Here is a 22,576-nt window from a genome sequence, read left to right as displayed (position 1 = left end):
AATTATTTCTGAAATAATTTGTTACTGCTGTCTCAAATATAGGGTTCCAAAACTAGGGCTTCAGAATATTTACAATTCAGTGTATTGTTGTTGTTTGAATGATACTGAATTACTATTATATACTCAAATATTTAATCCCTGTATCATGTTTAGTCTTCTTGAGAAACAAAAATCAAAGTAATTTGTGAGGTATGTAAATCTTACTAAAAAACATATAGAAAGAACAGCCTCCCTCTAAAAACAGAATGAAAAGCACAGAGACCAAAAAAAATTTTTAAAGAATCAAACAAAACAAAATAGTTAAGATTGTACATGCAGTCAAACAAAAAAGGCTAGGACACCAACCCTCCCTATATTATTACACATTCATATAGTAAGGGCACAGAAGTAGTAGTCTCACTATGGCTTTTCCAACAGGTTGTAGATCACCCCAAGGGAAATACTGGGCCTAGATTAAACTTTTTTAAAAGAAAGGAGAGATTTTTAGAAAAGTTTATTTTTTAAAAATGCAGGCCTCTTTGCAAATATACAGGATACTGAAGACTTGTTGCCTTCACCAGCCATCCCCAATGCTGACAGATTTGCTCCCCGTTCTCTTCTGTTCTACTACCAATAAATATCTTCCCACACACTGGGAACAAAGTGGAGTTCACTCCACCAGTGAGCCTGTGAATTAAACTGGCACAACCTTCCCCATCTGTACTCAAGCCATTGTCCCTATTAAAAAGCCACTACAAAAGGTGTAAAGCCACTACAAAGGTACACATTGCATTATGTTACAAACTTTTTTACCCCCCTTTACCAGAAACCTCTAGGGAAGCCTGTCCTCCTCGCACTGAATTAGTAATAGTTATGTTTCTTCCCTTAGGGTCTAAGCCTTTATTTGTTCCTATTAAATATCATACTGTTTAAAAATCTAAATTTCAACTTGCCCTGGTTACTTTGTATTATATGTTATACAATGCAAATTAGTCTACTCAATAAGGTTTGATCTTGAAATCTGATAAGCAGAATCTCAACTGATTAAATTAAATTATGGAGGAAGACAAATACTACGTATTTCATACAGTGAACCCAAAATCATGCCCCGAATGTACCCACAATTGTGAAAAGTAACAGCAATATCTACTGCTCATTGACTGTTTACCAGGAACCAAGTACCGCACCTTAATGTTTTACATGAATCTTTTTTTTTTTAATTTTGTTATTTAAGTAATGTCCACATCCCATGTCAGGCTCCAACTCACGAACCCTGAGATCAAGAGTCACATGTTCTTCTGACTGAGCCAGCCAGGTGCCCCTCACACATTCTCACTTAATCCCCAGAACAACCATGAATGGCAAACGGTATCACACTCGATTTGATCAGATTCAAATGCAGTCTGTTTAACAGGAGAGCCTATTTCTTGACCTCTCCACCAGAGGGCCACTATCATGTCTACCTAGGCAGCTATGATTTCACACACCAAATAACTATAATAGCAGCTATTTTTACCACAGCTTTAATAAACTGATCACTCTGATAAAAATAAACTTGACAAGGCTGATTATTCAAAGAACTAAACTATACACATTTCATTCAAAATAAGTTTAAGCCACAATATTCCAGATCCTCATAAGCCTAGCCTGTAAATCAAGTTAGCTATTAGTCACTAATACAAACTACCCCTTTTAACTCAGAAGACATCAAATTTCTCATATCTATCCCTTCTCTTCATTCTCATTACCAATACTCTGACTGATCTTCCTGTACTCTAATATTTTTTCTTAAAACAGATATGAACATTGTCATAATACTCAAAAGCCTTCATAGTTGCCCACTCTCAATGTTATAAAGGCCAAAGTGTTGAGCAAAATGATCACAACTAATAGGTATCGACTGTCTTCGTTTTACGAATGAAGAAACTGAAGCACTAACTTGTACATATCCTGCATCACTTAGTGCCTTTGGTCATGCAACAGCCTCTATTTCCAAAAGGCTCCCCACCACTTACCTCTTCCCTCTCCCCAATTTTGAGAAATCCTAATCTCTCATGTTAATTCCTACCTCTTTAATGCTGTTTTCCCCTAAATTTCATTGTTTTTAGATTTTTTGCACTGAGTGATAGAAGACATTTTTGTTATCAGTAACAGAGGTATGGCTATTAAGAATTTAGATATAAATTTTACATACACACATTTATATGTTATATAAATGAGTTATAGGTCCCCCATTCTTAAGTCATCCAACTGTATCATTTTATGGATTACAAAAATCATAATGATTTGATGGCACCGATTTACATTTCCACCCACTTCACAGTTCTATTTCCCAACTTTTGTCATCAGTAACACTGGATATTTGATGCCTCTAAATTCCACAAACTTTTTCCTTATTTTTCACAAAAATTGCTAATTTAAAGGAACACACAGGTGCTGATTATTCATTCTCTTTTAAAGGTAAGGACCTTGAGTCAATTGCAAATGACATGCAGATTTTTTTTCTAATGGCAATAATGAAGTAGAAGAATTTTTTTTTTTAATTTTAGAAAAAGAGAGTGCACACACGTGCCAAGCAGGGAAGAGGATCTTAAACAGGCTCCATGTGCTCAGCGTGGAGTCCGAGGTGGGGCTCCATCCCAGAACCCTGGAATCTTGACCTGAGCCCAAATCAAGAGTCCTCACTTAATGCTCATCCAACTGAGCCACGAAGGCTCAGATTTGAACAATCTTAAACAGCCATTGATAATCTGGCCCTAGAGCAAGAACTGCTTAACTTCCTAGAGAAAAGAGAACACTCATCCCGGTGGGGTAGTGGCAACAGCAGCTGAAACAAAAGATTAAAGCCAACTGTCAATCTCCTAACGCTTTCAAGTTACTCTTCATTCTTTAGCTACCATTTAGCAAAAACGCCAATGGTCAAATGCAAGCATGGCTTACTGTTCTGGTTTCTAGTGGATTGACCAACATTCTTTTTAAAACCAGAAGGAAAAAAAACACACAAAGATTTAGACAGTTTGAAAGGAACCTAGAAAGGCATCCATAAGTAAAACTATCCAATATGGAAGTTAACTTCCATCCAATATGGAAGTTAAATTTAGCATGTTTAGGGTTCAGAGTCCATTTTGAATGCAAAAGCTAGGTTAAACATAACATTGGTACTTCTAAACACCTTTTTTGAGAAATGGGAAGGGATTTTTCTATCACTGCTAATTTACTTAGAATTATATGCTTTCCCAAGTTAAGTCCACCCTTCTAAACATAGGGTATGGTGAAAACATTCAACTGGTACCTTTAATCATAAAATAAGACTTCTGGTCTAAATTTATTTTGTTAAATTGCTTTACTCTAATCAGTATTCCTTCAAAGCTAAGAAGAAAAAATACCTTTTTCTAAATACGTTAAAATTAGGGAAGAATACATTCCCTAATCACAAACAAAATTAAAATAAAGGAAATAAGAACGAATTTTTTTTATCACATCATTCAAATACTGTTAAACTGCTCCGCTCACTACTTACATGATCAAGCTTAACTACTTCAGCTTTGTAAGCAATTCACAAACTCCCTGTTTCAGTTCTAGCCATCCAACAAAGATTTTACTATTTACCACATGCCACTGTTCTACCTTCAAGGGAAACAATACATCGATGAGCAGCCAGATCGGTAAAAATAATAGTAACTGAAAAGATAATTAAGATATAGTGTGACAGGGGCGCCTGGGTGGCTCAGTCGGTTAAGCGGCCGACTTCGGCTCAGGTCATGATCTCGAGGTCCGTGAGTTTGAGCCCCGCGTCGGGCTCTGTGCTGACCGCTCAGAGCCTGGAGCCTGTTTCGGATTCTGTGTCTCCCTCTCTCTGACCCTCCCCTGTTCATGCTCTGTCTCTCCCTGTCTCAAAAATAAATAAAACGTTAAAAAAAAAAATTAAAAAAAAAAAGATATAGTGTGACAGTCCTCATAATATTTGTTAATTACTGGGGTGCTTTTCACATACTCCAGAAATTCTGATACTCCTCCAATTGGGGGGTGGAACTCCCCTCCTCTTGAGTATGGACTGGACTTAGGATTCATTCTAGGGGAAACACTATTGTCAGTAGAGAAACCTGCCAGTCACCACCTAAACCAAATAACCAAGGTTAATATCATCAGTACTAAGACATGTGGAGTTAATGTACCCCCTATTATGATAAGATGAAAAAGGAACTTGACATGTATTCTTCCTCAAAATTCAAAATCTTAATCTGATCATGAGAAAACATCAGACAAACTCAAAATGACAGACAACAGAACAGCTAAGAGTACTTTTCAAAAATGTCAAAGTCAGGAAAAACAAGGAAAAGATACAGATTGGAGGAGACTAAAGAGACAGGACAACTAGCACATGGTATCCTGGGTCGAATCCTAGAACAGAAAACACGAGGAGGAAAACTGAAGAAATCTAAATAAAATCTGTATCAATTTTTAGTTTTGATAAATACACCATGGTTATATAAGATGTTAATATTAAGGGAAACTGATGAAGGGTATACAACTGCAACTGAAATCATTTCCAAGTAAGAGGCTTAAATACACGAAAGTCTAATAAGTTTTACAGGGAATAAACATATGACCTATGAGAATATGCAGCCAGGTTCTGTCTCAGGGATATGTATGGGATCTGAGGAAAATGTCTAAACTGAGTCCTGAAATACAAGAAGTTAATCAGCTAGGGTGGTAAAGACAATGGACAAAACAGGATAATGGATTATCCGGCAACAGCAACAAGATAGATATTTGGTTTGGGTGGGAAAGGAGTGGTTTAGTACAGCTGGCTTAATGGGGGGGAGGGTGAAAGGTAGTGCCAGGAAATAAGGTCAGAGAGAGAAGCAGAAGTCACCTATCTTCAAGCACGAGCTTCATCCCACTGTTCAAACTAGTGCTGAGGACTCTTCCTCTTCTGAAATCTTTCCCTATACCAGCCACCATGTATTGCCTGGGAACAACCGCACAGTACTTACTTCATAAAGCAGCCACAGGGATTAAATGAAGGAATGCCAAGTGCCCGACACAATGCTTAGCACATGACAAGTGCTCGATAAATGTGAGGAATTACAATGTGGCTGACATGTACAATAACGGTAATGATGACGACGATGACAACATTCAAAGATTACCGCCTCCCCACCACCACCTTTCAAGCCTGTTACTTTCCCGGTTAAAAAGAGGGAAAAGAAAGTTCCTTACTGTTATGTTCTTACTGATAGCTAATAAAAAATTTCTGCTTTACTAACAAATAAAATTTGGATGTACAGTTGCTGTCTTATTCCATACATTGAAGAGTAAGGTTAATCAACAAATATGAAGAGAGACCAAATAAAAGTTTAAGAACTGCATAAAAGGAAACCAAAGGATGTCCCTAAAACTTCAATATATCCTTTCCTATTTTTTTAACTTTTAAGAATTTAAAAAGTTGAAATGTTTTAAATATCCAAGAAAGAAACATGAAGCTATTTAAGGCTATTTTTAAGCAAACTATTTCAAGCATTTTTTTCTTCATCTCTTACTTTCTCATATTGTATGCCAGTGTGTACCTCTCACGTTGGTAGTATACTCTAGGACAGCGTCTAGGTATATTTACCCCAAATGCAAACCTCCGGAGAGTTCGTTTGTATAAAAGGCAGCGTACAGTGGAAACAAACTATGCCAATAACACTCTGTAGCATGAGAAATGGGAACTGTTAATTGCTGCTATCAACTATTCCTGATATGGAAGTGCTGATAAGATACAAGGAATGTTCTCCAACATCTAATTCAGATTCAGTCAGAGAAAGATCCTAACCCACCTGTACGAAGTTAGATACCCAACAGTATGTCCAAGATGGTATAGTATACAAGCAAAATTTTCATCTGATCCCTGTGAAAAATTACATAGTAAGGCACATAACATATAACATTCACCCATGTTGTTTAAATATTAAACTATTAGCAATACACTATAAGGAGGAAAATTATTCAAGCTATTTCTTCCAAGAGAGAAACTCTGATTTTTCAACCAAAACATTTGTGTTTTGATTATTCCTTAAGTTATACAGACTTCCAAGACAGTATAATTCAAAAAAGATGTCAAATACCACCTTACCACGAGATCAAAGTTAGCATCACCAGTGGTGTCGGGTGGGTATCCTTCTCCCCTCTAACAGAATGTAATGAGAAGGGCACTTAATCGCTGTGGGGTTTTCCCTCAAAACCTGTAACTCTAGTCTAGCCATAAAAACATACGCAACAGGGGCGCCTGGGTGGCGCAGTCGGTTAAGCGTCCGACTTCAGCCAGGTCACGATCTCGCGGTCCGTGAGTTCGAGCCCCGCGTCAGGCTCTGGGCTGATGGCTCGGAGCCTGGAGCCTGTTTCCGATTCTGTGTCTCCCTCTCTCTCTGCCCCTCCCCCGTTCATGCTCTGTCTCTCTCTGTCCCAAAAATAAATAAAAACATTGAAAAAAAATTAAAAACAAAAAAACAAAAAAAAACATATGCAACAAACTCAAACTGAGGGACGTTCTACAGAACACTTGCAGGGTATGCCTCAAAGCTACCCAGATCATGAAAAACAAAGAAAGATTGAGAAATGGTCACAGACCAGAGGGTACTAACAGGACATGACTAAAGGGAAAAAACTGGTGAAATCTGGATAAAATCTGGAGTTTAGTTAACAGTAATGTATCTTACGTATCTTGGTTTCTTAACTAGATTAATGTGCCACAGTAATGTAAGATGATAACTTTAGGGAAGCCTGGTTGAGGGCTACAGAGGAGCTCTTTGCACTATCTTTGAAACTTTCTAGTATATCGAAAACTATTCCAAAATGCAAATTTTAATAAAACATAAAGACTGCAGACTATCTTTGTATTTTATGTTTGTGAAGGTTATCTAGTAGCCATGGATAAACTTTCTTGGAATAAACACTATCACTAATGAATCCAGTCACAAAGCTATGTTTCCACAAATATTTCAAACGCAGTACTGAAAGTCTTGATTAGGTCACAGAATTACAAAGAATATGATAATCATCAATTCAACTAGATTACTGCATATACTTAAGAATCTTCAATTCAATAGCCTCTTGCTGCTTAATTAATAAAACCCAAACTCCTAAAAGGCTCTCAATGACATAGCCCCTTGCTTCTCATTTAGCAGGATTTATTCAGGCACACTAGCTTTTGGAGAGTTGCTGGACAATGCTAAGCTCACTCCCACCTCAGGTGTGGCCTTTGCACTTGGCTTTCCTCTACTCCAGGCTCTTCACCCGGCTAGCTCCTCCTTATCCTTCACCTCAACTGAATATACTTTATCCTTCAGTTGAATTTACCTCCATATCAGAGACTCTTTGCAGAGGCCCGTTTAAGGTGGGACACCACCCATTAAAGCATCTGTTTATTCCTTCCATGGTACTTAGCACAACTTGTAATTATTTGTAATTAGACTAATAATGTCTTTCTCCTCCACTTGTTCATTTTTTTTATTCCTCAATATCTGGCAAAGCTCCTGAGATAGCTAGCACCCAGTAAATATCTGTTAAATGAATGAACCCAACAAGTTACAAAGCTATCATTAAGTCAGAGCACAACTGTCTAAGGAATCCCATCCCATGAATGAACTGTTCTGTTTAAAGAGTGAAGTAGATTTACTTTATTTCTATTTTTAGTTGATCTTAGTAGATCTTAGTTGTCCATTGGATCTTTATAATAAAAAAGATCAATCCTCTCAATGTCACCAGCTAGACTCCTAGACCTGACCTTTACTGCCCACCTGCTTTAACAAAGTGACCTTTGTCCCACATTTTTCCTTAAGCTTTTCTTTCCAGCTAATTTCTTAACAGACAAATGGAAACCAAACCCACACCTCAAGTGATAGCGACCGCCCTTAAACGACCTCCCACCAGTTGGCCCAGACCAGTTTGAGGGTAAAACCCTAATTCACACCTGCAGAGATGGACCATGAAGTGACTTCTAGAATGACAGACAACTACCTTTACCTCATCTAATACTAAAATCTCTGCCTGAGGAGGAGCATAAGCTTTTCCTACATAACACACAATATACGTATAGGCACGTTTCCTTATGGCGCAGGCGCAGCCTCATGCCCATCTCTACATGATGGCAAGGATTCTCTATCTAAATATTCATCCTAATCCTAAATAAAATGAACCCATTCACCCTTGCTCAGGGAGTCATGACTTTGAAAGTTATTCCCCGTGATCTCCTTATTTGACGCAAATAAAGTTTCCTTTGTGCGACAACTCCACCTGGTGTAGTTTTTACCCGTGACTCACTAAAGAGCAAACTCATGTTGGTTAAGGTTACATTAAGACAGAACTAAAAATATCATTTCACATTTATCTCACACTGACTACTCCAAACAATGTATGTACTTTCAAAATGGACCAAACAACTCTCTCAACTGAAAAATCTTATTTAATATTTTAGTAATGTTAAATATAGCAATAATAATTATAATAAGAGCAGAAATCCCCCTGCTGGCTAACAACGGCTTACATTTACTATACCCATCTGCTCTGTCAAACGTACCATTATCACAGAACTAGTGCTTTTTACAAACTATGCAAGAAGGAAAGGGATGACGATAAGAAATTTAGTTCTAGAATATGTCAGATATTAAAGTTATTTGGTACCTGAAGTCAAATCCTCAAAATGTGTGTATACCCTTGATCTCAATCATTTGCCATTTCTTCCATCTCTTTAGTATTCACTTTTCCATTCTTACTGCTACTGCCCATATTTCATTCAAACCCTCATTATCCATCTGTTTTTCCTGCCTCAAGCCATAAAATATTGATGTTATACTATCATACCTCTGCTGGGGAACCTAGAATGAGTAACAGCTGCTTCATGTCTATGCTTCTTTTTCAAGCATTCAGTCTTTCATAATCTGACCCTATCTATTATTTCATACTATTGCCCTGAAATAAGTTTTTGCTCTAATTGACAGACCTTCTCATTTTTCTAAGCCTGTTATCACATGCCTGTTCCTGCCTCTCTGCTTCTTATATGAGTTCACCTTTCCCAAATCAATGAGTCACATATCCTTAAAACTTACAAGTACCTCCCTTATTTTCCAAAAATAAGAATGTTACAAACTCCTGGTAAGCAACTCTTCCTACGTTCACATCTTTTTCCTATTTTTAATACTTTGCTCCTTTGTCTTATCAAGGAAAAGAAAAAGGCTGTTAATTGCCACTTCCATATACTCCTTTCGCTGCCAAAGGCAAATCAGATATATTAAAAGAAGACCATTATATTCTTAAGTGCCCTTAGCCAGGCTTAAAAGTTACACTGGGACATGGAAACTTCAGGCCAAATTACAACAGTTTTAAGAGTATTCAAAAAGCAAACAGTGAAAATTAATGAATACACGTATAAAGCATTTTAAATGTAAATTTCCAAAATGGTACTTAATAATGATTATTCTATATGAAGCTAAGAACAACAATATCTTAAATTACTGTATCATCCCTGTCCTTTCCCTTTACTAGTCAAAATGAGTATTTATTTTCCCAAGCCAAAATATTTGCTTAAATACAAAAGAAAGATACCACTAAATACCTATGAAAGACTATTTCTATGGTAAAGAAAATTAGTAGATGGAAAGTCTGTTGATTGTGGTAACGAAAAATTTCTTTCATCTGTATCAGACTATAAAGTTTAAAATTTCAAGTTCAAAGACAAAACAAGATAATTTATCAAACAAATTAAATTCTGTGATTATTATATAATTCATTCATTTGGGTGAAGTAGTTAAAATCTTTCCATAAATTCTCAAAGATGTTCATCAAAACCACTTACTATCATCTAAGGAAAAAAGATAGCAGTACCACATTCTCAAAGCATGAAACATGTATTTTAAATGCACATATTTATACCAAACAATAATTAATTTAATTATGCCAAATGTCCTTATAATACTCCACTACCATATATGATAAACAAAAGTGTAATTATGATCCAAGCGAAAAGCTAAAGAAAAGCAAGGTCAGATGAACCTGATATTCAACTGCTATACTTTTAAGCTTTTAATCTTATGTTTAACAGGTTTTCTCATTCTATAGCTTGCTTAGCTGTTGAACTTGCACTTCCCTACAATTTTGGCTTGAGTAGTCTTTCTTTTAAAAAAAAAAAAAAAATCTCTTCACAGTGAAAGAAATTATGGTCTAAATCACAAAGATGACAAGAAACCTTAGCAATTTAAATAGACAAGCCTTGAAATAATATTGTGATCAAAGTATCAAGCAGCCTAATAAAACCCAGGTGGCTCAGGCTTATCATATATGGTACTCATTACCACAATTGCACTATTTAATCTACTTCCTGGTGTCAACAAAAACTTTCTGTTATTAATCCCCCCCAGTTATGGATCTGCTTAAGTTACTGCAGTTTTCTGATAAGACAACTCTTTGTCCAAAAAAATTTAAAAAGAGACAGCAGTCTCATTTTAAATGTTTTAGAACTGGAACCATGGTTGGTTCCACAGAACCACAGAAACCACGGTGGCTTTGTATTATTAGTCATCTATATAAGTATATGTTAATTCCTAAGTAGGTACCAGATGACTCATAACTAACTATAAGAGCTCACATGTTTACATCAAAAAGGTAACCATACAGACATAAAAAGAACTGTTTACAAGTTATAAACCTCAGATTCAAATAAGAGATTTATCCACTTACATAGGCACACAGGTTAGATTCTACCAGTCAGTTCCTCTCACCCATACAAAACCTCTCCATCATTCACATGGTTCTCTGTTGCTTATAACTTGTAAGATTTTGAAGCTGTTTTCTTATCTATAGGTCTTACTTTTTTCAGAAGTACTTAAATGTTTCTCAGGAAACATGTCTTACAGCATAATTTGTTTCTAAAAAAATTCTATTTAGGTACAGTAAACATTCTAGGATTATTACATCTACCTCAACAGTGGTACCAAACACCAAAGCAGCAAAAAGATTACATCCAAAGATAAAGAATAAGAAAAGGGTAGCATGAGCACAGTTACAGTCCTGGATTTCCTAGTTGCTCTCAACCACAGGTGCACACCAGGACATCCAAAAGGTGAACTGTGAGAGCTGCACGTGGTGCACAACTCCAGTTTACAGACAGCTAGTTGCACTGGTTACAAAGGAAAACCACTAACTGCTCAGTGTTTCATGAGTGGCACCCAGCGTTCACACAGATTCCTTACAACTAACTGATCCATTTCCTTTCCATGTTCTCTTGTCTTTCATTCCGCTTGTGCAGATGGCAGTTACAGCAGATTGGAAACATCGCACAATATACCACTTAACAATGCTGTGTACTCAGTAAAGAAGGAAATTCACATGACAGTCTTTATCACTCCTGTCTGTTTAAGTCATCTGCAAAGAAGCAATGTATTCTAGAAAGTTTTCCTGTGTCAGTCAACACTGATTTCCTAAGTCAAATTAAACTATCTATTCAACCTATTGTTTGTAACTGCATTCAGTGGCATTTCATAAGAACACATTTGTGTCCCTTAATCTACCCAGATTAATCTATACTTACTTTCTTCATTCCATGTAACAAAATATTAGAAGTTGTACTTTCAGTATTTAAATGGGTTTCCAGTGTCCGAGCTGAGTGGATATATCAAACCACCATTAACTTTCTGTTGACCTGAAGATTAGAATTGCCCTTTATTTTTATTTAATACTGAGTATACGAACACAAACTTGGGAAACTCTGATGTTCAGTGTTAAATTCAACAATCATTTGATTCCAGTAGTGTTAACATTAACTGATAACACCAAGAAGTAAACTTTTAAGTAAATACATCATGCTTACAAGTCACAATTGCAGGCACCTATATCATTTATTCATAGTGGTTTTGACAAAATACTCAGATTACTGACAACACTCCCAAATTGCAGTGGATTACACATTTCATTTTGGGGTTTCTAGTTCTGAATTTGCCACTAATTTTAGAGTTGGGTCTGAGTCTCAGTTTCTCATCTGTTAAAAGAATTACAAAAGTTCCTGTTGTGATCCACTCTGTAAATGGGAAAACTGAGGCTAGAGAGACCCATGACTTCAATTAGTAGTAAGCCAGAACTTTACCAAAACTTTAGCCAGAACTCAGTCTAAATGTCCTTCCTTCTATCCCCTTCAGAAAAGTTTGCAAGATCTGTCTATAAATGATTTTAGGAATTCTCTCAACTAAGACTATAATGGTATTTATGTGTGCACACATCATTTCCACATATGTGAAACTGGCTACAAAATTTTTTACCAGGCTCCCAACAGGACAAACAGACAATTCAAAAGAAATTCAAGCCTGGATTCTGACAAAACAACATAGTCTCACTGTTAGTTATGTCAAATATCTCCTAAAGGAGCACAGAAACAACCCAGATACAGCTTACAGCGATCTTAATATTTCACATTATGTCCACACCATCCCATTCCTCTTGTGATCATCACAGAAAATGGTTAATTCTCTTCATAAAGCCTTTCACTCTCTTCTAGTACTAAATTTTTTTAGTGTTTTGTCTTAACTTACTATATTTTCAGGACAGGAGTGGTGATGGGAGTGATAGGAGAAGAAGAAATTTTAAAACTAAGGAGAAGTAACTCACATTACCAAAAGAGTCTCGGTAACAGACTTTTAAAACCACATACATTTATTTATAGATTAAAATTATTGACAGAAAAACTTTCATCTAAAATCTTGGGAGTCACTACTGAGATTTAATATATATATATATATATATATATATATATATATATATATATTTCTACTATGAAAGTAAAAAATACATGATGACTTACACATTTTTAGGAACAAAATTACTGTAACAAAGCAACAGAATCTCTGAGTTGCAAACCTGGAGATGTACAGATTTGCAGATACATACTTGTAAACCCAAGTCATTCTCCAACTACACAAAAATATCTTCTGGATACTTTCACCCGAATAGTAACATAATCTAGACTTTATACTAATAATCCAATTCCCTAAAAAAACGTGCTAACAAATCTTCCCATGCTTTAGGTCAAACATACTGCTTAGAATAGTTAAATTCTTTAAACAATGATCACTTCAGAAAACATCCTTAGCAGAAGTACACAACAGCCGGTGGACATGCCTGGCACATAGTTCCCAAAGCAATACTGATTTGATGAATGAATAACAAAGGGATAAAGACAAAAAAAGGAGAAGGTAAAGTGAGAGCAGAGGAGCCTGGAAGCCCCAGCGGCTTGCGGACAGGGCTGCTGCTGCCTGCTGGGTTCTCCTCGGCAGGCTGCTGCAAGCCCAAAGAGCCCCACCTACGCCTCTGTGCTGCCGGACTCCCACAGCCACTGCTGCTAGTGGAGGGGTCCTGCCATCAAAAACTTCCTCTTTGAGGTCAGCACTGTCCAATTCTACAAAACAGGCATTTGACAGATATATTTCTGCAAAGACCACTGGAATAATTTTGTGATCTTCTCACCAATCAAGCAGGGAAGAAAGGTTGTCTATACGGTATAATAAAATGTCTGTAGGTTCGACATTAGAGAAAACAAAGGGTGAATGTGTCTGGGAGTGAGGGTAGTGGGGAAATGTAGGGTTGCATTATAAACTTATACTATTATGGTTACTTACGCCAAAATAAAGATTACCTTTGTTTTCAAATATATCAGAAAGTATCTAAAATGCACTCAGTGAAAATTACTACTTAAAAAAAAAAAGCAGCAGCAAATAACCCTCAAGGTGGGAATAGATAAAGGTAGGAGAACACCACTCTGAAAGTGGTAATAACGTAAGTCATGAAGAGTAAAAGTTTCAAGGTGTATGAAAATTATGAAAATTTCACCTACACAGACAAACGTAAAACAGCACGGCATGATGACGATACCACTCTTCTAATATAAAGGGCAGTTTGGAAAACTCAGCATTAGCACCAAAACATCAAATCTAATTATAATTAATCTATCATTCTATAAAACTTGCAAATCAGGCATAATATATTTAATTGGGGCCGGAAGCTAGTTAGCACTTCTGGGCAAGATAGGAAGCAAGCCTGAACTGTGTTGCTTAGGATAATTTTTGGAAAAATAGAAAGAGCAAGGGTCTTTGGTTACACACTGTAACTGTAGATTTTTGACATTTTAATTAGTGCCCAAACAGTTCATTTTTAATGGTTACTACCTTAAAGTTCAGTAATAAATTCAAATATCTATACCTAAAGTTGCTGGGTTCAAAAGTAAGACAATTCTTATTTAATTAAAATGTAAACCACTGGGAATAGTAATTTAAGGATTACACTTTTAGACTTGGGAAACTTAGGAATTTTAAATACTATTTAAGTACTGTATCCACCTGTAATTTTCAAATCTTAAAGTATTACTTTAAGTCTGCACAAAATTTGAACACGTTTTACTTGGCTCCTTTCCAAACCATAGCACTTACACTTTAGGGACCAAGGGAGGGTATAGTGTAAAGCACTTTAATTTCTTTAAGCAGAAAAATCTTTTACCTTGACCACATTTTCAATAGTATATATCCTTCCATACGTAAGAGTTCCTCAACTCATTTAAAAGGGAAAAAAACCTAAATTTTGAAACATTAAACAAATGAGCAAAATTTCGTCAAACTTTTAAAATGAAGCTAGACTTTATCCTCTTATATTTAATATCTTGAAATATCCAAACGAAAAGAACAAAAAGGGCATAAAAACACTGGAATTGAGGCTTCATATCTGGATTGTATGGCTCATATTCTAATCACTTTAGTAAACCAAAGACTAAACCTATAAAGTAAGATTCTCAAGTTAGTTTCAAATCACAAACCATAGGCTTTCTGAGCAATCAAAATAATTTAAGCAAGCAATAACCTAAAGTTCATTGCCCTGAAGATTCAGTGATAAGCCATTAAATGTGAATGGTTTAACATTTTCAAAATACTACCATGAATAACAACAAAGAGATGAGTACCCAGGAGAATTATATCATAATTCAGTGTATAGATTCTCTCTAGTTACCTACCTATACCTAGTTTCATTTAAAACAAAACATAAGGGGCGCCTGGGTGGCGCAGTCGGTTAAGCGTCCGACTTCAGCCAGGTCACGATCTCGCGGTCTGGGAGTTCGAGCCCCGCGTCAGGCTCTGGGCTGATGGCTCAGAGCCTGGAGCCTGTTTCCGATTCTGTGTCTCCCTCTCTCTCTGTCCCTCCCCCGTTCATGCTCTGTCTCTCTCTGTCCCAAAAATAAATAAACGTTGAAAAAAAAAATTTAAAAAAAATAAAACGAAACATACATGAAATGTTTTTATTAAATATTTAAAATTCATTAAATAGCACATTTAAACATTTATTATTTTAAACAGAGCTAAGTGCAGCATGGGTCCCAGATTTCTATAAACATGGCACGAAATTATCATCAGGAATCCTTTATGTATCAGAAGAGTCTAGATGTCAAAAACAGCTTCTATACCTGGATATAGAATCAGCAACAAAATTTGAAAAATATTGTCAAGCAACATAACTGTCACTGAACAATAAAGATGCCAAGCTGAATACCTACTAAATAATTTGTTCTTTATTTCTAGAGATGCTTGTGTTATTTACGAGGGCCCAGAAATGTCAATAATTAGAACAAATTCACAAGACATTAACTTCCTTAAAAATTACTTAAAATACAAGCAATACCCATCTACAAAATCAAGCTTCACCTCTCCTGTTAAGTCATCCCCCAAAAGGAATTAGTAGCTCATATCTGAGTGTTCCCATCACTTTTTGTCGTTCCTCACTCTAGACTCATCAATTCTGTTTCACAATTCTTTACATATTTCTCTCCCACTTAAAATCTTTCAAAGCAGTAACCAGGATTTCCTATCTTTGGATCTTTTCCACCAACCATTCAATGTAATTTGCTCAATAAATGCTGAAATGAATTACTAAGAACTAATTTTTTTCCTGAGATATTTGAAACATTTTATGATACCTCTTAATGATTTGAGGTCACAAAGTAAACATGCTCCTACTTCTCCAATAAGTTTCAAAACACCCTCCAAAACTGTCTGTATATATTTCCCAGATCTGCACCAAGGAAAGCTCCTTAGGAAAAATGCAGTAAAAGAAATAGGGTTTCTTAAAAAATGAATCTGTCGAACAGATCACAATGATCACTGATTATTCACACAGAGAGAAGATAATACAAAATAATAAATATCAGTCTTGTCACACAATGTCCCCATCTTATTTAAAAAAAAAAAAAAAAAAAAAGATGAAAGTTTTTTTCTACCCTGACTCAACTCTTCCCTGAACTCAAAAGCAATACAAGGCCAAAACAGTAATTATGGAGGACGTTTCAAGCAGTTTTGCCCTGGGTGTGGGCTGCAGGCAAACTAAGAAGAAAGAGAAGGAAGGTGAGAGTTCAGGAAGCAAGTGATTAAACAGAGATTTTCTCCAATGCAAACTATGGTTTAGTTATGTGGAAAGTGTTGCAAATAATGTAGTTAGACAAAACCTACTCTCTCTGAACCCAGTGGTACAAAAATATTACCTATGCAGTGAAAAATTATTCCCAATGCGTTTTACTGTAATTACATTTTTGCCAATTCCTATTTAGCCTTTGAAAAGTCTGTTTAATACTCTACACCACTGCTTTTCTTTTGGAGGCTAATGATAACAAAATAATTATGTGTAACAGTCTAAAGCAATATTTCTTGCTCTAACACCAAACATGAGTAATAAAAAATAATTTTCAAGTACCTGAAAATGAACAAAAAAGCCATAAGCTATCTGTGTGTATATAATATCACGTCAATGTGTGGAATTACTTCAGAAATTATGCAAGCTGCACATGTTCATACTATCTGAGTAAATTAGGCATCATTTCATTCCCCTAACTGCATTTTAGTAGTACAACACAGTCTTCATGCTTCGCTTTTGAAAGAAACTTATTTGAAGTCCAAGGATCATCCTTTGGACTTAAAGAGAGCAAAATAAAAAATTTGTCCACTCCAAATATGAAAATTATGGATTTGGCTCTGAAGCAGAAAAAAAGTAAGCTTCTTATATCACCTGCAATATTAAACTGATTTAGTCGGCTAAAAAACAAGACAGTGAGTTATTGGATCTGTGTTTAATTCAGTGCACTTTATAACATATTTAAGGAATTCGGTTGTATAAAACAGTATCTGAATCTTATCAGATGAAAATATTTTTCCCTTTTAGCAAGCCTCGGGTTGCATGTCTAAGAAAACAAATTAGTCTCCAGTTCTCCTAAGCTTGATAATAGTGCCCCCTAATGGGAATTTTAATATGAGCCTTTCCACTCAATTTTTAAAAAGCTTATGTTCTCTGGTGAGAGTGAGTTACCTCACTTTTAACTAGAAAATTAATCCTGTAATATAAAAGTATATCAAGATTTAAGCCACTTAAAGGAAAAGTTATCACATGTGAAAAAAAAGGTGAATTCATGGAAAGAAACAAAAAAGAAAAACTTCATGCCACAAGTTTTCTTGGTTTTGAATCATGCTACTGTAACATAATCCAAGGTGGCATTAATCTCATAAAGAAATTATCCTTCAGCTATGTTTCTAGTACTCAATAAGTGAGCAATTAATATGTGCTAAAAGATAGTACACAGTCAGGAAAAAACTAATTCAGAACTAAAGTCACTCAGCGTCACACAGATCTCTACAGAGCTGAGGTTCCCACCCAAGTTTTCTGGCCTCATACCATTCATTACCTTTCCGTAATACCGGCATACCCTGCTTTTGGAAGTTCACAGTTCCAGACAGTACACCACTTCACTTTTACAAAAGACTGAATGAAAGAAATCCAAAGACAGTTTCCACTTTTAAATGGCGAAAAGTGAAAACAACTTTCAGTATTTGTTTCGCAGTGAACTGTTAGAGGCAGCATACAAGGCAAGCAGTGAGAGTGGCCCCGCCAATCCTCCCCAAGCACCAAGTCGCCATGGCTTAGAACTGTGTGAGCATCTGTGCTTCATCTTCATTTATTCTGTGTATCCATTAGCAAGGATACAGATCAGAAAAGCCTTTTCTGATACAGGTATCAGAAAAGCCTAAGAGAGGTTATTTTTGGGGTCTGGGAATGCTCAAAATTTTTTCCATCTAAATTAATGGTAACTGCTTCTTCGTTTTGTGACAAAGGTTTCACAGAAACACTCCACTTTCGCGGAAACCTGTACCTGATTCACAAGTCTACAACCGTGAACTGAATGTCTTTCTTCCCAGTATCTATACACAGTTCCCCTAAACACCAAGAGCTCGGTATGGCGGGGGGAGTACTCTGCGTTAAAATAAAGGAAACACTACATTTTCTGGTACTTTCCAGATGCACAAACAAATACCTAATAATATCAACGTTTGTTTGTTTGTTTGTTTAATTTTTTTAACGTTTATTTATTTTTTGAGAGACAGAGCATGAGCTGGGAAGGGGACAGAGACAGGTGGGGAGTCATAGATTCCAAAGCAGGCTCCAGGCTCCGAGCTGTCAGCACAGAACCCGACAAGGGGCTTGAACCCATGAACCATGAGATCATGACCTGAGCTGAAGTCAGCCACCTAACCAACTGAGCCACCCAGGCACCCCATCAACGTTTTTATTACAGTGCTCATAATACATTCTAGACTTAAGAGTCAATGTTAAGAGCAGTATCTAGAAGGAATAAGCAACAAAAAAAAGTCATCTATTTATGATGGAAAGAGAGTACTATTTACTACCTTATTCTTTAACCTTATGACAGAAAAAAATAACAAAAAAAGTATGTGTGTATATGTATGTGTGTATATATGTATACATATACATATGTATGAATATATGCGACTATATATTCATATATGATGCACGTGTGTGTATATGTACATATATACACACATATATGAATGAATATATATTCGTGTGTGTGTGTGTGTGTGTGTGTGTGTATGAAGGAAGTGGTCAGACTTTCTTAAGGGGCCAAACAGTTTAAAAAAAAATTCAGGTTTGGTGCCCATATGGTCTCTGTCACAACTACCCAACTATGCCACTGTAGCAGGAACACAACCACAGAAGAAAATACATAAATGAATGGGCATGGCAGTGTTCCAATAAAACTTTACATGCAAAAGCAGGCCCACAGATTGTAGCTTGCCAGCCCCTAATTTAAAACATTTCACATTAGACCACAGATTAAAACTCTCCACTTTACATAAGGCACCAAATAAAAACACAGAAACAAACAAACACCTAAGCAACTCAAAATATGTAACCATTAAAATTATGAAATATTTTGTGAGTACTTTACTTCCAAAGGGTGAAGGGCAGAAGAAAAGATCTTTCCCTAGATATTAGTTTTAGTAGGCAAAAAATAACAACAACAGAAGCAAAACAATGGATGTTTAGAAAGATTTAAAGATTTAAAATAATACTCAGGACAATTCTATTCCAAGACACATCCATAAAATGAAAAAACTTAGCTTGTATCTAGGTATGATAAAAATCTAATGGTGACTACATACTAATGCCTATTCAGATAATTAAATGAATTATGTGAGAGAACCTAAAATTCAAGACTGCCTATACAAGGCTAGGCAGAAATATAAAGTATTATCTTAAGACTTTTCATACATATAAGAAAAATGGGAAATCCTACCAGCTTCTAAAGATAAATCAAGAAAAACAAATTTAATTGTTTTATCCAAAAAGCAGATTTCAGACATAAAGTAATGATGCTCCCCACTCTACACCCTTTTAATCACTGGCTTCCACTTCACTAAGTGTCCAAAAGCAACAACATACAGCAGGAAAATCATGAGACTTGGAACCAGACAGCCAAAGATTTCAATCCCTATTCTATAAATTCCCAGTTAAATGATTTTGGACAAGTTCTTTGTCTTACTGAGCATCAGTTTCTTAATTTAGAAAATGAGACTGATAAAACCTTCAAATGTGCAGAGTAACAACTAATTACAGGCAATGTACATACAGTACACAGCACACAATTCCCAACAAATTTTTTATTATTTGACGCTAAATTGAAATTTCTTATCTCCAGGTTGTTAACATAACTTTTAATGAGCTTCTTAAAGTACATGTTAATGAAATAGCATATTGGTCAATTACCTGAAAGCCCATAAGAGAAGTCAGCATCCAATGATCAAGATCTAAAATTAATATTTTGCTTTGTTCATCTACCATAATTGCACTGATTATTCCTTGCACATAAAACTGAGAATTTTATAAGACAAAATAAATTACCTGCGAAAACTATGTGACAGTATAAACTCTACAGGAATGGATTCTATTCCCAATTGTGCCACTAACACAGTAACTTGAGTATGTCACTTCAAGTGAACCTCTCAGACTCCTCACTTGCAAACCAAAAAAACTATGTTAACAATCCTTTTGTCTTCTCCCCTGGTCTTCCAGCTCTAAAAGAGTTATTACTGTAGGAGAGCCTGGGTGACTCAGTTAGTTAAACATCCAACTCTTGATCTTAATTCAGGCCATGATCTCATGGTTCATGGGTTCAAACCCCAAATTGGGCTCCATAATGACAACTCAGAGTCTGCCTGGGATTCTCTCCCTCCTCTCTCTCTGCCCCTCCCTGGAGCTTGCATGCACGTGCATTCTCTCTCTCTCTCTCTAAATAAATAAACATAATTAAAAATAAAAAAATAAAAAGTTATGACTGCAATGTAATTAAGCACCCTCCAGATATGCTGGTAAAGAGAGGAACTGAGATATCTACTACTGCAGAGAATCTCCAACCGTAATCCAGTATTTTATAGTAGTTCAGATGACGGGGCACCTGGGTGGCGCAGTCGGTTAAGCGTCCGACTTCAGCCAGGTCACGATCTCGCGGTCCGTGAGTTCGAGCCCCGCGTCGGGCTCTGGGCTGATGGCTCGGAGCCTGGAGCCTGTTTCCGATTCTGTGTCTCCCTCTCTCTCTGCCCCTCCCCCGTTCATGCTCTGTCTCTCTCTGTCCCAAAAATAAATAAACGTTGAAAAAAAAAAAATTTTATAGTAGTTCAGATGAAACAAGGAAAGCTCAGTCAGCTTTAAAAAAAAAAAAAAAAAGACACATACTGCACAAATACTCAAGTGCCTAGAATAAAATAGCCTTGGTTGGTTTCTAAAGGTATTACTTTAATGAAAAAAAGGATTTTTGTCGACCAAATTGCAATATCAAGGTACTAACCTTAGCAAGGTTATATTTGGTGTCTATTAATATCTTCAAGGTACCATGAGTATATGAAATGTTACATAACATTTTATCCAAGTGAAAAGTCATCAGTTTAAAGTTACATAGAAAAAAATGACAAAAAAGGAAATATTTTAAAAATTTTACAACAGCATCAAAATGAATAAAAACAATTGGGAATAACTTGTACACTGATAACTATAAAACAGTTGGAAGAAAGTTAAGACAATACAAATAAATGGAAAGGCATTTATTCATAGCTAGGAAGATTTAATATTGTTAAAATGTACTACTCAAACTGACCTACAGATTCAATGTAATCCCTACCAAAATCCCAATGGTATTTTTACGGAAATAGGAAAAAAAAAATACTAAAATTCATATGAAATTTCAAAGGACCTTAAATAGCCAAAATCTTGAGAAAGAAAAACAAAGCTGGATGCCTCACACATCTTGATTTCGAAACATATTACAAAACAACAGTAATCAAAGCAGAATGGTACTAGCATAAAATTCCTAGAAGACAATATAAGGAAGGAGCTTCCTAACATTGGTCTTGACAATAATCTCTTGGATGTTATACCAAAAGTACCAGCAACAAAAGCAAAAACAGACAATATGGATTACATCAAACTAAAAAGCTTCAGCAAAGGAAACAAATCAATAGAGTGAAAAAGTAAAAAGTAACCTATGGAATGGAAGAAAATGTCTGCAAATCATACATATGATAAGGGGTTAATATCCAGAATATACAAAGAACTTCTCCAACTGAACAACAATCCTTAAAAATGGACAACATACCTTAATAGACATTTCTTCAAAGAATACATACAGACAATAAGCATATAAAAGATACTCAACATTGCTATAAGGGAAATGAAAATCAAAACCACAATATCACCTCACATCTGTTAGTACAGTTGCTATCACCATCAAAAAAATAAATAACTAGAAAATAACAAATGTTGGTGAGAATGTGAAGACGTTGCAACCCCTGCAAACTATTGGTGGAGAATGTAAACTGGTGTCACCACTTAAAAGGCAGTATGGAAGTTCCTCAAAAAATTAAATATAGAATTAATATATGATCCACCAAATCCCACTTCTGGGAATATATCCAAGAGAACTGAAAACAAGACCCTGAAGAGATAGCTGAGCATTATTCAAAACAGTCAAGACGCAGAAACAATCTATTTATCAACAGTTGAATGGATAAGGAAAAAGTGGCATTACATACAATAGAATATTACTCAGCCTTAAAAAATGATATCCTGTCATATGCTATAACATGCACGAACCTGGAGAACATTAAGTTATGTGAGATAAATCAGTCTCAAAAAAGCCAAAAGCCAAATACTGCTAATTTCACTTATATGAGATATAAAGAAGTCAAACTCTCAG

General features: G+C 35.8%; 1 protein-coding gene across 1 annotated transcript in view; it reads right to left on the bottom strand.

Annotated features, from left to right (window-relative positions):
- The window catches only part of EIF3H (eukaryotic translation initiation factor 3 subunit H), a 100,246-nt gene that overhangs the window by 53,270 nt on the left and 24,400 nt on the right, over positions 1 to 22,576 (bottom strand). The window lies entirely within an intron of this gene.

Source organism: Puma concolor, chromosome F2 (assembly GCF_028749965.1).
Source record: "Puma concolor isolate L17-30 chromosome F2, mPumCon1.1.hap2, whole genome shotgun sequence".
NCBI lineage: Eukaryota > Metazoa > Chordata > Mammalia > Carnivora > Felidae > Puma > Puma concolor.
The sequence above is the reverse complement of the archived record's forward strand: the minus strand, read 5'-3'. Positions and strand labels throughout refer to the sequence as shown.